Below are 13,698 nucleotides of genomic sequence, written 5' to 3'. Positions count from 1 at the left end.
GCGGCCATCAGCTGAGGGGTTGAGAGACGCTCTCTCTCCAGCCCCTGCGGGGCTCTATGGTCACCATGTGCAGCAGCCCTTAGCCCAGGGCTTCTGGCTGCTGCTGCCGCAGCTGGGGATCCATGCTGCATGCACAGGGTCTGCAACCAGTTGTCGGCTCTGTGGATCTTGTGTTGTTTAGTGCAACTGTGTCGGGGAGGGGCCCTTTAAGGGAGCGGCTTGCTGTTGAGTCCGCCCTGTGACCCTGTCTGCAGCTGTGCCTGGCACCCTTATTTCGATGTGTGCTACTTTGGCGTGTAGACGTTCCCTCGCAGCGCCTATTTCGATGTGGTGCTGCCCAACGTCGAAGTTGAACGTCGACGTTGCCAGCCCTGGAGGACGTGTAGACGTTATTCATATCAAAATAAGCTATTTCGATGTAGCGTGCACGTGTAGACGTAGCTATCATGATGTGACACCTTCTTAGTAGGTATCTTCAACCCAGAACTATGGCCCTTCCTTCTTCCAGCATAGCATTATTTTAGACTCTGCTCAGATCAAAGTAGCCTAACACTTTTGTAGTTGTCTGTGACATCCAGCTTCTGGTAGGTTGCCCAGATGTCTGTCCCAATGTTTAATCCTTTGTCACACACACCAGCTGATAGATGACTAGAATGCCATTTGCTGTGATATACAAATGAGGAGAAGAGCTGTGGGGGGGAGGAGGCAACCAATAAGGTGAATAGCAGGGGTTGAGGCGGGGGCTGGTGGGGGAGTGAGGAAGTGAGGAGTGGGTGGGGGACTGAGGAGGGCTGGTACCAACATAGCAGGGTGGAGCAGGGGAAGCGCGGGGGAAAGCAGGGACATGGAGGGGGGCAAGCAGGAAAGAGAAGGAACCTGGGGTGGGTGTGGAGCCTGAGTGGAGTGAACCAGTGGCATCCCGTGACAGTGTCCTGATATTTTATTGTTGCGACCTGGTCACTGTAGCCTCTGGAGAGGGTCCTAAAGCCCAGAATGAGCACAGCAGTCTGGTGGTGAGACTCTTTGCCTAACTGTGTCCTATTGTGAGTAAATGCTGCAGAATCAGACACTCAATAGTGAAGGACAAACTGTAATGCCTTTGGCTTTGAAATACATGTCTGTAGCGTCACAGAGCAACTGGGCCAACAACCTTTAACCTTGAGAAGTATACGAACAAAATAGGGTTATTTAGTGATTGTTTCATTTTCCATTTAAAAGTCAAAAACCAAATTTTCTCCAGGAACCTTCTGGTTCAATGCACAACAAAAAATCCAGGATGTTTTGATCTGTGAGTCAGGAAGAATCTCCACCACAAAAAGTAAATCCTGTATAAAAACTGTGAGTGCCATAAAAATATAAATCCAATATGTTTCAATATGGGCATTTTCATTATCCTTTAAGATGTACTAATTGTTTACTAACAAAGCCATAACTTAGGACCTATGGCCTTGTTAGTAACTTAGGCCATAACTTATGACTTCTGGTCTTGTTAGTAAACAGTTATTACACCTCAAAGGATGATGACAATGCCTGTACTCAAATGTATCAAATTTATATTTTTACTGCATTTGCAGCTTACTTTATCATCAGGAGAGGTGAAATTGAAGAGCATAGCATACACAGTCACTTAATAGTACGTCATTCAAAATCTTTTAGCAGATGAACCCAAAGCACAGCAATAAGAGGTATTAAACTTGGGCTTTCCAAACCCCATCTGCTTTGCTGATAAATCATGCCACCTTGGTCTGAGGAATCCACCAACTTAAAGGTCAAGCTCTGCCGTATAGTCATAGTCACATAAAACGTCCTTTCCCGGCCTGGGGGAAGAGCTCTGTGGCATTGGAAAGCGCATCTTTTTCACCAAAGGAAGCCACTCGCCCTGTCTCACCTAAAATTATAGACGTTTCAGTCACAAGATTTCAATCACAGTGTTTTTATTAATCATATGGTGCTGCTTTATCACTAATGACTGACGGAGGTAAACAGCAGTCAGCTAAATGATTTGGTCAGCTCTACTGGTGCATGAGAGTCTGGGCGTGTCCTTGTTATTCTGGCTGCTTGCACCTTTTTGTTGCCGATCTCGTCTGTTGTCCTGGTTTCAGGGCACAGCAAATAACAGCCGATTTATTACAGTTTCGTCGAGTGACTCATTCAATTTTGCCTTTGGATTGGATTTCTTCATCACCGTTCTGTTTCTCATGCAACTTTTATGGCTGGCGCATACTGTATTGCAGCTCACTGGGAACATTCCTTCCCTGGCATGCAACTTTTATCAACCAAATGCTTGCTACAGTTTGAGAAAGACTGACCACTAAAGATGGGCTAAGCCATCCTACATCATGAGAATCTGCACCATGCGTCAAACCAAAAGAGATCACAGAAGTTTATGCTAACATATATTTGATATTTACCAACATTCAGCCGAAAGAACTGCACAAAGTCTGTACATATAGCCTCACTGAAATGCAGCCACTTCTGGGGCAGAGGGCTGCAGCCAACCACTCAGCAGCGGAACAGAGGATTTATTTGGCCAATAACAATTTTCCTTAATAAAAACTGCTCTACAGGCTGTGGATAGGATTTGGGGAGGGGATTAAATCTTATTCTAATGGTCCCCAGATTTTATTAGACTGTATGCTACTCATTTTAGTTAATTATTTTAGGAAACCAAAGGCTAGTGTCACCCTTCTGGGATAAAATCTTGTAGTTCTACAAAAGCATGGGTATTCCAGGTTCCAAGTGGAGATCTCTAAACTCCTTTATTTGTAAATTTCTGTTCAAGACAAACAAGTGTATTGGAAAAATTCAGTGTGCATAAGACTAAATGATGAGTCATCAGACCTTCTATACCCAGTTTGCTTAACGCAGATGATGGGTTTTTCCAAAGAGAGATGCATTGGGAAGAACAGGGAAGCCACACAGGCAACAAAAGTGGTGTCAGAATTTACAAACCAGGCTTAGAGGACAGGACAGAAACTTTTGCAAGAGCACAGAGAGGATGCCTGGGAGAGCAAGGGAGCAAGATCTACGAAGGGTCCTTGGACTTTCACAATGAAACAAGCCACAGAGAAGAACATCAGGGAATTATTCTATCCTGTATTGTCCCACCGGCACATCATGCAATATAGCGTCACAAAGGATTCCAAGGTAGCACAATGATCAAACAATTCAGAAAGCACATAACAATTACAGGATGCTTATTCTGGCAGACTGCATGTCAGAAAAAGGAGGACAATCACCATCTAGAGCCTTGAGTGAATTCCTGTGCTTGCATGTGGAATGGCTGCAAAGCCAGCGAATTCAGCAGCCCATTGAGCACGAAGCAATAACCCGACATCTTGATGGGCACTGACATTAAGGATGGTAAGTCTTCAAGGTTAAGTGGCAGGCGCAAAGGAAAAGGAAGATTTCAACTGAAAATATAAATGACCTTTTCACAGAGGAATATGGGCCCATTAAATTTTTGACTGAGCCAGCCACACACACACACACACACATTGGACTTGGCTGAACCCTTTCCGTTTTTGTTTCTTTTAAAAAATGATATTGTCACCAGTATCGTCCTGAGAAAGATATTGAATGGCGACCAGGCCAAAAGACATCGGCCTTGGTTTTCTGTGCCTCCAGAAAACTTGATGCACAAACAGGTTCAAAATTAGGGACTAACTGTCAGCTGGTGGGGCCCTAAGGCTATTTGAGGGCCTACCCACACACAGATGATGGAACTAGGGATGCAGGACATGCTGCAGCACCTCCTGGCTTAAATAGTTTCCAGTTCATTCAGGGTTTTCAGTTTGGTACAACAGCTGCCAGCACCACTGTTATAAAAATTATTCCCGCACCCCTGGGCCTGTGTGCTACTGATGGGAAAGGAACTGTCCCCATAAGAATTTCATACTGTGACAAAGGTGGAGGAAATTCCCTGGGCAGAATCCAGTGAGCTGGTATGAAAAGTGAATACCGCAGGTATGCTGCATCCTGCTTAAATGAAGACGCCTAATTCTCCCCTTCGTGCATGGCTAAGGCTGCTGTCAAAGGGATACAGCCCAGCAGCTGCAGAGCTGTAAAGTAACCCAAAAAAATAATTTACAACCCTAATATAGGGGTCTCCTATTTCTGTGGGGGTGGGGAAATGTGAAGGTGAAATTTGCTTCTGTATGGAGAGCGAAAACAAAGTCTATAGAGCAAATGAGGTCCCACATTAGCATTCAGGAGAGGAGCTGAGTGGTCCATATACTTTCTTCTGGTCTTCTGCCCAGGGTGAAATATATCCCTACAAACAGTTTCATTGTAACAGGAGAGGACCTAACAGGAAGAAAAAATTCTTCCTCTTCATTCTAACAACCTCCCAACCCTAATGTAAGCCTCACACATTTCTGGAGCACAGACACCTGCCTTTACATACCTGTTACTACCTTAGCTGGCAGTGAATTCACTTCTGTAAGGAACTTCTAGTGTAGACAAAGCCTGGTAACGCTAATCTAGAGAAACCCTGGGGAGGGGTAACTGAAAGCTGGTTTCCCTTTTCTGAGAAGGGCTGCAGCTATGACAGAAAAAGCTCAGTGGTTAGAGTATTGGCCTTGTAAACCCAGGGTTGTGCATTCAAACCTTTTAAAGTTTAGGGGCAGGTTAGATTAAAAAACAAAGTCATCAGGGATGGTGGTTGTGTGTGCAAGGGACTGGATTTGATCACTTCTCAAGGTCTCCTGTCTTTGATATGACTGAGCATCTTTCTAGGAACAACTGCTGCAGTATGATGCCCTGGGATTTCCTTCTTTTCCATCTCCACATGAGGTTGTAGTAAGTTCTTTCTCCTCTGTTGCAGTGGCAAAGACCACTTGGGAATGCAGCATGCTTGCCTAGTCACCACTGTTGAATTCAAAGAGCGGGAGAGCGTCAACCCAGTGAAATCCATTGATAGCAGAAGGGGATTTCACTGAAAACAGAAGGCGGCTTTACTGACAGGAGTGAAACCCCATTGAAATGTGCTGAAGTGTTGCAGAGCTTTCACGACAGCCAAGAACGCTATAAGTACGTTCTGACAACAGCTGTCTCTACGTTAGACTCCTTTGAGAAATTTCCTTATCTGTGCCCTAGCATGGGAGCAGACTGGCAACCCATTTGGTAGCAATAACCACCACTGATTATCTAAAGTTGAGATTCCCTGTCAACAACTGCAAAATGTCATCAGCAGTTGCTAGCAATGTCAATTTCACCCTCAGCATGTGCAGTATCTCAGGGTGAACCATGGTTGTCAAAGTCCTAGGAGCCTCATGATCAGAGTTTCCTCACATCTTTAATGCCTTTTCTCCTTTCCTGTTAGGACAAATAACCCACTGTAAACTCATTATATAACCCTGTTCACAAATGAATTTTAATTTTGCATATGCATCTTGCTATTTTATTGTTAGCTGCTGTGTTAAAATATCTGATCTGCTAATTGTGCATTTTGCTCTGCAGCCACACAGCTATGGAACTTTCAACAAGCACACAACCCTTGTGGGTGGTAACAGCCCCCAACAATGCGCGAAGGTCCCACTGGCCCCTGGAAGAGCTGGTTGTTGACTTGAGGATCAGCCTGAGAGCCTTGGCTGCCTGGGCTGTCTCAGAAAGAACAAGGGCTGGTATTTTGCTTTCTTTTTTGGCTGCCCAAAGGCCCGCAACTGCTTTTTTGGTGCAGCAGAAGCACCCCACCTTCTGGCGTGGGCTACTTTAATTTTAATCTGTATGGTGTAGATGCCCTGAACAGTCCAGGCAGAGGATTGTGCCCAGGTCTCTGAGGCAACGTCTGTCTATACAGCAGCGCTATCTTGCAATAAGCTATTCCAGAAGAGATTTTCCAGAATAGCTAATTTCGAAATAACGCTGCCACGCACAAAATGCATTTCGAAATAGCCCTCAGCTATTTTGAAATACAGTGTCTGCGCACAATAGGGACTATTTTGAAATGAAGCCATTGGATGCGCTCTGGCTTATTTTGAAATAGGTTCAATTCCCTGTGTAAACAGCCCCTATTTCGAAACAGGCGCTATCCTCGTGCAGTGAGGTTTACCCATTTCAAAATAAGCCAACCGCTGTTTCAGACTTATTGTGATAGAGCGGCTGTGTTGTGTAGACTCTAGCAAAGTTATTTCAAAATAATGGCCATTATTTCGAAATAACTTTACTGTGCAGACATACCCCAAGACGGCAGCAGAGCCCATCCTGTCCCCAAGGGGCACTAGAGAGATATACCCGACTGCAGCTTACCTAACTGGGATAGAGAGCCTCTTGTTTTGTAAGTAACTGTATTTGAGAGATCCGATACTCTTAATGCTGGCTGAAGACATGCAGGTTGATGAGCATGGCAGCCTTCTCAGGAGGCAGGTACAACCCATGGACTTGATGAACACCCCCGACAGCCTGATCCTGTCAACCTCTGAAAGACATCATTCTATGGCTGCTGGATTCCAGGAAATCCTGAAATCCAAGGCAAAGAAACAGTCTACAAGGGCACGTTCAAGGTGCCTGAATGAGTTCAGTGGGGTCAGTGATTCAAAACTGGCTTGAGTCACAGATTCCACTGAATTCGTTCATATACCTTTTGGTGTAACATTCTATCATAACAGCTTTCCTCCTGAAAACCTGCCAGTTTACACTCCTAGAAGAGCTGAAAGAAGGAGGTGAGAATGAAAACAAATAAACACAGGCACCAAGAAAATAAAAGCAGCCGCTTACATGAGGCCAAGTTCTCAGGTTCTTAGTGGCAGAGGAAATCCAGGGTAATGGACCAAAGTCAACAGAGTGACTATGGAGTGACACCAGTTGGAGTGAGATCAGACTCTGGCCCATTGACAGCAAGGGAGGGAAAGAGAACAGTGATTTCACATCCACGGGACTCTGGTCACTTAACATCAGCATGGGGAATAATCTGGCTGTACTGAGATTCCTGCCTTCAGGAGTTCAGTGAGCATTTTGTATTTAAAGCACATTCCATTGGGGTCAGTGCTAATTTTGGATGCATCGAAAGGAGCGGTCAGTCACCGTGCAATTGTCTATTTGTCGCCTAAACGCATGACTGTGCTTCTGGTTGGCACTGCATTACACACAGATTGTTACGCTTTTTTGTTCAGCCTCTGGGAATTTTCTTGCCCCCTCCCCCCCATGCTTTGTTGTCCCAATTTTGGTCTCTGATTTCTTGCAACCCGTTGTTTTGTTCTTTCAAACACTGCTTTTGAATGTCCAGAGAACTCGCACACTAGTGCAATTCGGGAATAAATGCACTGAAGTAACTTGGACTCACTAGTCTGAAATCAGGGGTCACAGTCTGGGTTGCAGAGTGTATTATTTCAAGAGAGGGCTGCAAAGCAACAGGGGGTCACTACTGAAGAACCAGGTCCCTGTATTCAAGCTTTGGGGGCACTTCATTAAGTGTTTTCTTCAATTTCTGTGAAGCGACTGTACGATACAGTGCCGCATCTACATTGCTGAGCTAGAGCTGCCACTGCTTGGACAGATGATCTGATTTTTTCACAGTGGCGAAATACAGTTTGTTATGTTACAAAGGCTACAAGTTCTTGGATGCAAAGTAATCACAAACCAACTCCTTCAAGTGAACACATGTGCTTAAAATGCTCTCCTCTGTGATAAATGCTGCAGGTTGAACCTATCTAGTCCAGCACCCTCGGGACCTGAGCAGTGCTGAACGAGAGAATTTGCTGGGCCACGGAAGGTCAGTATTGTCTGGCAGCATTACCAACACTTCCACAGCTTACTGGGCTCTTAGAAGACATTAAGAAGTAAATTACAGTTAACTAACAGCCCAGAACACTGAGCACCAGGACCGGTGGCTGTAAACAAACTTTATGGGACCACAGGAAACTTGGCCACACCCATGGTAAGCGGTCATCCAGCTAACTGAAATCATGCTGAATTACGGATGTTGCCGGATGAGAGAGTGCCAAACTAGAGAGGTTCAACCTGTATAAGCAAAATCGGTTAAAATTTTTCCACAGCAATGCTTTTTCTGTCAGAAAATACTGGTTTATTGAAACCAAAATTTCCTTAGGGAATATGTCAACTTGGACAAAATTTTACTCAGAGAAGACCATGAAAAAAAGCATTTTGATTAGACTGAAATCCTCCTCCAACATTTTCAGAATAGAACATGTCCTATTTTTTTTTTTTGGTTTTGAAACAACCTTTTGTTTTGAAATGTCTTTTATTTGATAGTAGTAAAAAACAAAGTTGAAATGGAAATGAAATGTTTCAACTGACCTGAAGCAAATATTTCTCAAACATGTCACATTGCAGGAAATTTCAAAGCAAAAACAAATGGCATCTTGTCAAGAGTGAAAATTCTGGTTCCCACACTGAGCTTCACAGGAACAGCTCAGCCCTGTCTAGTGAAGAACAGCTTCATGCAAAAGCAAAGGGCTGGTATTACAACTCACTGTGGCTATGTCTATGCTAGAGAGTTTTGTTGACAAAACTTGTGGAGCATCCATACACAAAATACGTTTTGTCAACAGAAACTGTCGATAGAAAAGCCATATAGATGCTCCAAGGACCCTTTTATTAACAGAGCAGGTCAAAAGATCCATCTGCTTTTATGCGTAGACACGATCTGTTGACAGAAGTTTTGTTGGAACATCTCTTCTGACAGTAACTTCTATAGACAGATAAGAAGTCCTGTGGCAGCTTATAGACTAACAGATATTTTGAAGTATAAGTTTTCACGGGCAAAGATGAGTCAGATGAGTCTGCATCCAATGAGGATACAGACTAAGATGGCTACCCCTCTGATACTTCTACAGACAGATGTAGACATAGCCAGGGAGGCTTGACAATTCAGAAGGAAAATGTGGAATTTATGTGATTTTCTAGGTTTCATACTTAAGGGCTGAGGGCTCAGAGACAACTATATATTAAGTAGTTAGGAGAGAGCATTTAGCGTAGTTCCTTCCATAGAACTATATACCTGTGAATATGGACTTGTCTACATTCAGTTTTTGCACCAATTAAATGGATAGCAGTGGAAGCCCACAGTCTAGGAACAGGGCAGTTTCCTCCCTGGGATTTCTGCACAAGGCACTGCCTTTGAGCTGGCTGCTGTTCAGAGAAACAAGACTGGTGTTTATTTTGTAAATAACCAATTACACTAAGAAAGAAAAACAACTCTGTGTTGCTGATTTCTGTTCCAAACAGGAAACTGATTTGTATGGCCTCAGATTTGCCTACCTACAATGCCAAGAAACGTATCCTTTGTCAGACTTAAATCGTCACTGTCTACGAAGAACATCAGAGGCTTCCAGATCAGCAAGTATTTTTGGACGTAAAACCTGAATAACATGTGGAGAAGTTTTCCCTAAATGGAAATGGCAGGATGATTAGCCGTAACCGGGAGACGTGGAAACATACAAGCTACATTTGAACATCTAGCTTGGGAAAGCCAAAACTGATTCTGTTTTATTCTTATAGTGTTTGCAAAATCCATGTTCTCCTTTTAAAACACATGGAATTTTGTTGACTTAGCAAATATATAACCTAAGTCAATAGGGGCTGCAGCTAATTCACATTTCTTATGATCAGTCCATTTACAGCAATTAAAAAGAGCAATTGTTAAGAACAATTATCCCCAACCCTGCTGATTGAGCCACCTGACTACAAACAATGCAACATATATTCTTGTAATGGAAGAGAAAAATGGGTATGAAAAGGCATTTTGTATCCAGCCTTACAAGGAGTCCTAAACCAGTGCTTTACTTATGGAATAAATAAATCACTGGTTTAGCTGTTAGAGGACAAGAAGGAAGCAATCCAAAGGTCTTGAAGCTGTGGAGTGAGGCAAATAGGATGCCACCTTGTATTTAGCACACTATAATGCAAACCTCAGAAAAATGGAGAGGAGGGAAGATATATGTTCTCAAGGCTAGACAGTTATTGAGTGCCTGAAGCCAGCAAGCTGAGAGTTTAAATGCTAGAAGGATTTCCCTAGCTATTTCTCCCACAAACCCCTGAAGCAAATCACTGGGAGTGAGAGGTGCGGGGGAATTAAAACTATTAAATACTTTGGCTGTGTCTCTTTTTTAAAACCAATGACACTGTTGCCAAGTGAGGCTTGCTATTTTCTGCAAAGAACAATTTTAAAATGGCACTTTAATGACCGTGGTTAGGAAACAATGTGTTTCATTTATATGAATTGGGGTTTAGTGTTAGAACAGTGTTTATATCCCCTGTCGAGGTACACGTTGCTTTGCAAAAAAAGGGCCTGGTCCTCAGGAGGGTGCAAAGCGTCCTCAACCCCTGCTGAGGCCATTAAGAATTGTTAGCCCTCTACACTGTGTATTATCAGACTCAGAGCCAAGCATATCCTCTGCCCTGAAAAAGGCCAATCATGCATCCATCAACATCCTGCAGAGGAGTGATCCCCCCATACCTCTGCTGCTAAGATTAAACCCTAAAGGCCTAATTCTGCAAGGTGCTAAGCCCTTCCAACTCCTACAGAAATCAATGGGAGTTGAAGGCACTCAGACTTCATAGAAGATGCTTTGGACCTTGCAAAATTAGGCCTTTAAGAGAAGCCAGATGTGGAACAGCAGTTGAAATATGAAAGGGGATGGAGACCTTATTGGCAAGGAGAACAAGACAGGAAAGGTTCCTTGGAAACATTGGGCCAGACTCTCTGCTGATGGAACTCTATTGAGTTCAAGGAAGTTAGTTGGCAGAGAAGGTGATCCCTAGAATTAACGCAGAGGTTTCAAAATGAGAAAAGGTGTTTGGTGGCAAGAACTGGGAAGAAACAGAAGGAAAACAGAGACCTAGCTGTAAAGGGACAATGGAGACAAACATAGAAGTAAGGGAGGGAGGGATGGCTCAGTGGTTTGAGCATTGGCCTGCTCAACCCGGGGTTGTGTGTTCAGTCCTTAAGCATCTGTTTAGGGATCTGGGACAAATAGATATAAAAAAAAATCTGTCAGTGATGATAGGTCCTGCTGTGAGAGCACAGGACTGGACTCAATTATCTCTAAAGGTCCCTTCCAGCTGTATGAGACAGGTATATCTCTGTATAAGAGAGGTGTGTGCCCTGACATGGGGCACTGCTTACCTCTGACAGCTCCCCCTGGTAGTGGGGCTAAGACAGGCTCCTGCTGGCCCTGCCATGCTGTGGCCAGGCGGCCCTGTGTAATAGGCATTGCCTCCACAGCTCATGTTGGTCAATGGGAGCTGGTGGGGTAAGTGTACATAGCCTCAAAGCTACACTGATCATCCATCCCTGAACCTCAGGGCTGTGGGGACAGCCAACCACCCTAATTCCCTTCCCTGCCCCACGAACAGTCAGGCATGCAATTCCAGCACTGCAGGAGTGGGGTGGTGTGGCTCAGGGCATCCAGCCAGAGGCACAGAAATTTGCCACTGGCAGGATCAAATTAAGCAGGGGCCCTGATTCAGCCCACAGACTGGTGATTCCCCACCCTGCATTAGGATAAGCATTCATTCAAGTGCTTAACTTTGGCAGTATATTTGGTATAGAGTAATCACCAAGTGCCTGTAGTTACCTGTGGTCTCTGTATCTATCACCTTTCAACTGCTTCTTCATTATTGGTTCTAAGATGTGCTGAGATTACAAGTTTCTTGTTTCATCACTGCAGTCACTCAGAACTCTACTCTGGCTCCACCATGGTAATGAGTTGTTATGATTATTATATAACTGCTGTGTTAAGAATCCAGCGTGCACAGTGGAAGCAATTCATCCTGGAGAGGGGAGGAGGGAACCGGGCTGGCACCGCCATTCCTGCAAATTAAACTAGGAGTAAATAAACCCATTAAATAATATTCAGTCATAGATGCAAAGCGATCGGCAGTGCTAGGAAAGGTCAGTACAGACTGTCTCTCTGCCAATGCAATTTAGCTTGTCTGAAACTTGGCTGATTTTAATTGATTTTGACTATGCAGAATAAAATCATTTTAAATAATTAAAAGAATACAATATTTATTGGACGTGCTCGTTTCTTGTGCCTTCCTCCAAGAATTTCAAAGCATTTAACAAACATCCTGGAAATATCTACTGGCATTGGGAGACTTGCACACATAGGGTTGGCAGGACTGGGGAGGTAGGTCAGTATGATTTTTCCCATTTTAATGATGGAGAAACTGAGGCCCCAACAGGCCTGGTGTGTGGCAGGGAGGGAGCAGTTGCCCCAGGCCTGGCTTTTCAAAGGGGCTCAGAGCTCTGGTAGATGCTACTGCTACTTTGGCAGTGTGAATGGCTGGAGCTCTGGGCCCCTTCGAAATGCCATAGCAGTGCTGCTCTGGCTGCACAAAACTATTGGGGTTGGGGGGCACAGTGCCACCGTCTTGGTAGTACTGAGGGCTGACTGCTCTTGGCTCTTCCCCTTCCGGGGTGCATCACACCTGGTCCATGACGCCAGTTGACATTGCTAGACCCCATGGCTAAGGCCCCACCAAATTCACAGTTTATTTCAGCAAATTTCATGGCCACAGGCTTTTAAAAATAGTAAATTTCATGATCTCAGGTATTTAAATCTGAAATTTCACGGTACTGTAACTGTAGAGGACCTGAATCAAAAAGGAGTTAAAGCAGGGAAAGGCGGAAGGTTATGTAGGGGAGGTGGCAGTACTGCTATCCTTTCTTCTGCACTGCTGCTGGTGGTGGCACTGCCCTCGGAGCTGGACAGCAGTGGCTGCTGCCTGGGATCCCAGCTCTGACAACTGTGCAGCAGCAACAGTGCAGAAGTAAGAATAGCCTGGTCTGGTATTGTCATGCTTACTTCTGCACTGTGCTTTCAGTCATCAGCCACTGGTCTCCAACGGCTCAGTTCTGAAAGCAGCAGTGCCTTAGTAAGTGTGGCATGGTACGGGATTACCACTTTTCTGTGCTGCTGCTGGTGGGGTGCTGCCTTCAGAGCTGTGTGTCTGGCCAGCAGCTGCTGCTCTCTGCCTGCCCAGCTCTGAAGGCAACACAAAAGTAACGACGACAATAACCTGACACCGCCCCCCCCTCAAAATAACTTTGAAACACCCCCCTCCCATAATTCGCTTTTGAATGTGGACTCCCAATCTGAAAACCACTGGTCTCCCTTGTGAAATGGGTATAAAAGCACACAAATGACCAGATTTCATGGTCCATGATTTGTTTTTTATGGTCTTGAGTTTGGCAGGATCCTACCTGTGGCTACATCTCTACACCCACATGGAATTCAGTGGAGAGTGTGGGGCTGAGAAACAGAGAAATTGGCTTGCCCAACACCACTCTGTGAGTCATTGTCAAAGCTAGGAACAGACACTGTGGGGGCCCAGTTGAGCAATACGCTCTACACTGTCAGAGCCCAGCTGAAATTTGGAGCTCCACTGGGGTGCAGGGGCTCATACATAGGCCAGGCCTACATTAGAGCCGAGAGTTGATTGTAGACAGACAATTCCAGCTATGGTAATTGTGGAGCTGGAATCCACTTATCTACAGTTGATTTATCTGGCTGTCCTCACTGAAGGAGGTCGACGGGAGAAACTCTCCCATCGACCTCCTTTATGCCTCGCAATGTTGAGGAGTACAGGGGTCGACTGTCAACCCTTGATGGATGGATTTTGTGCGTTCCCACTAGGCACACGAAATAGGACCCCAGAAGATTAACTGATCGTCTCAGAGGGGGAGACATATTAGTCTGTAGCTTCACAAAAAAAAAAAAAATCAGTCCTATC

Source organism: Carettochelys insculpta, chromosome 18 (genome assembly GCF_033958435.1).
Source record: "Carettochelys insculpta isolate YL-2023 chromosome 18, ASM3395843v1, whole genome shotgun sequence".
Taxonomy (NCBI): Eukaryota; Metazoa; Chordata; order Testudines; family Carettochelyidae; genus Carettochelys; species Carettochelys insculpta.
Note: the sequence above shows the minus strand (reverse complement) of the source record.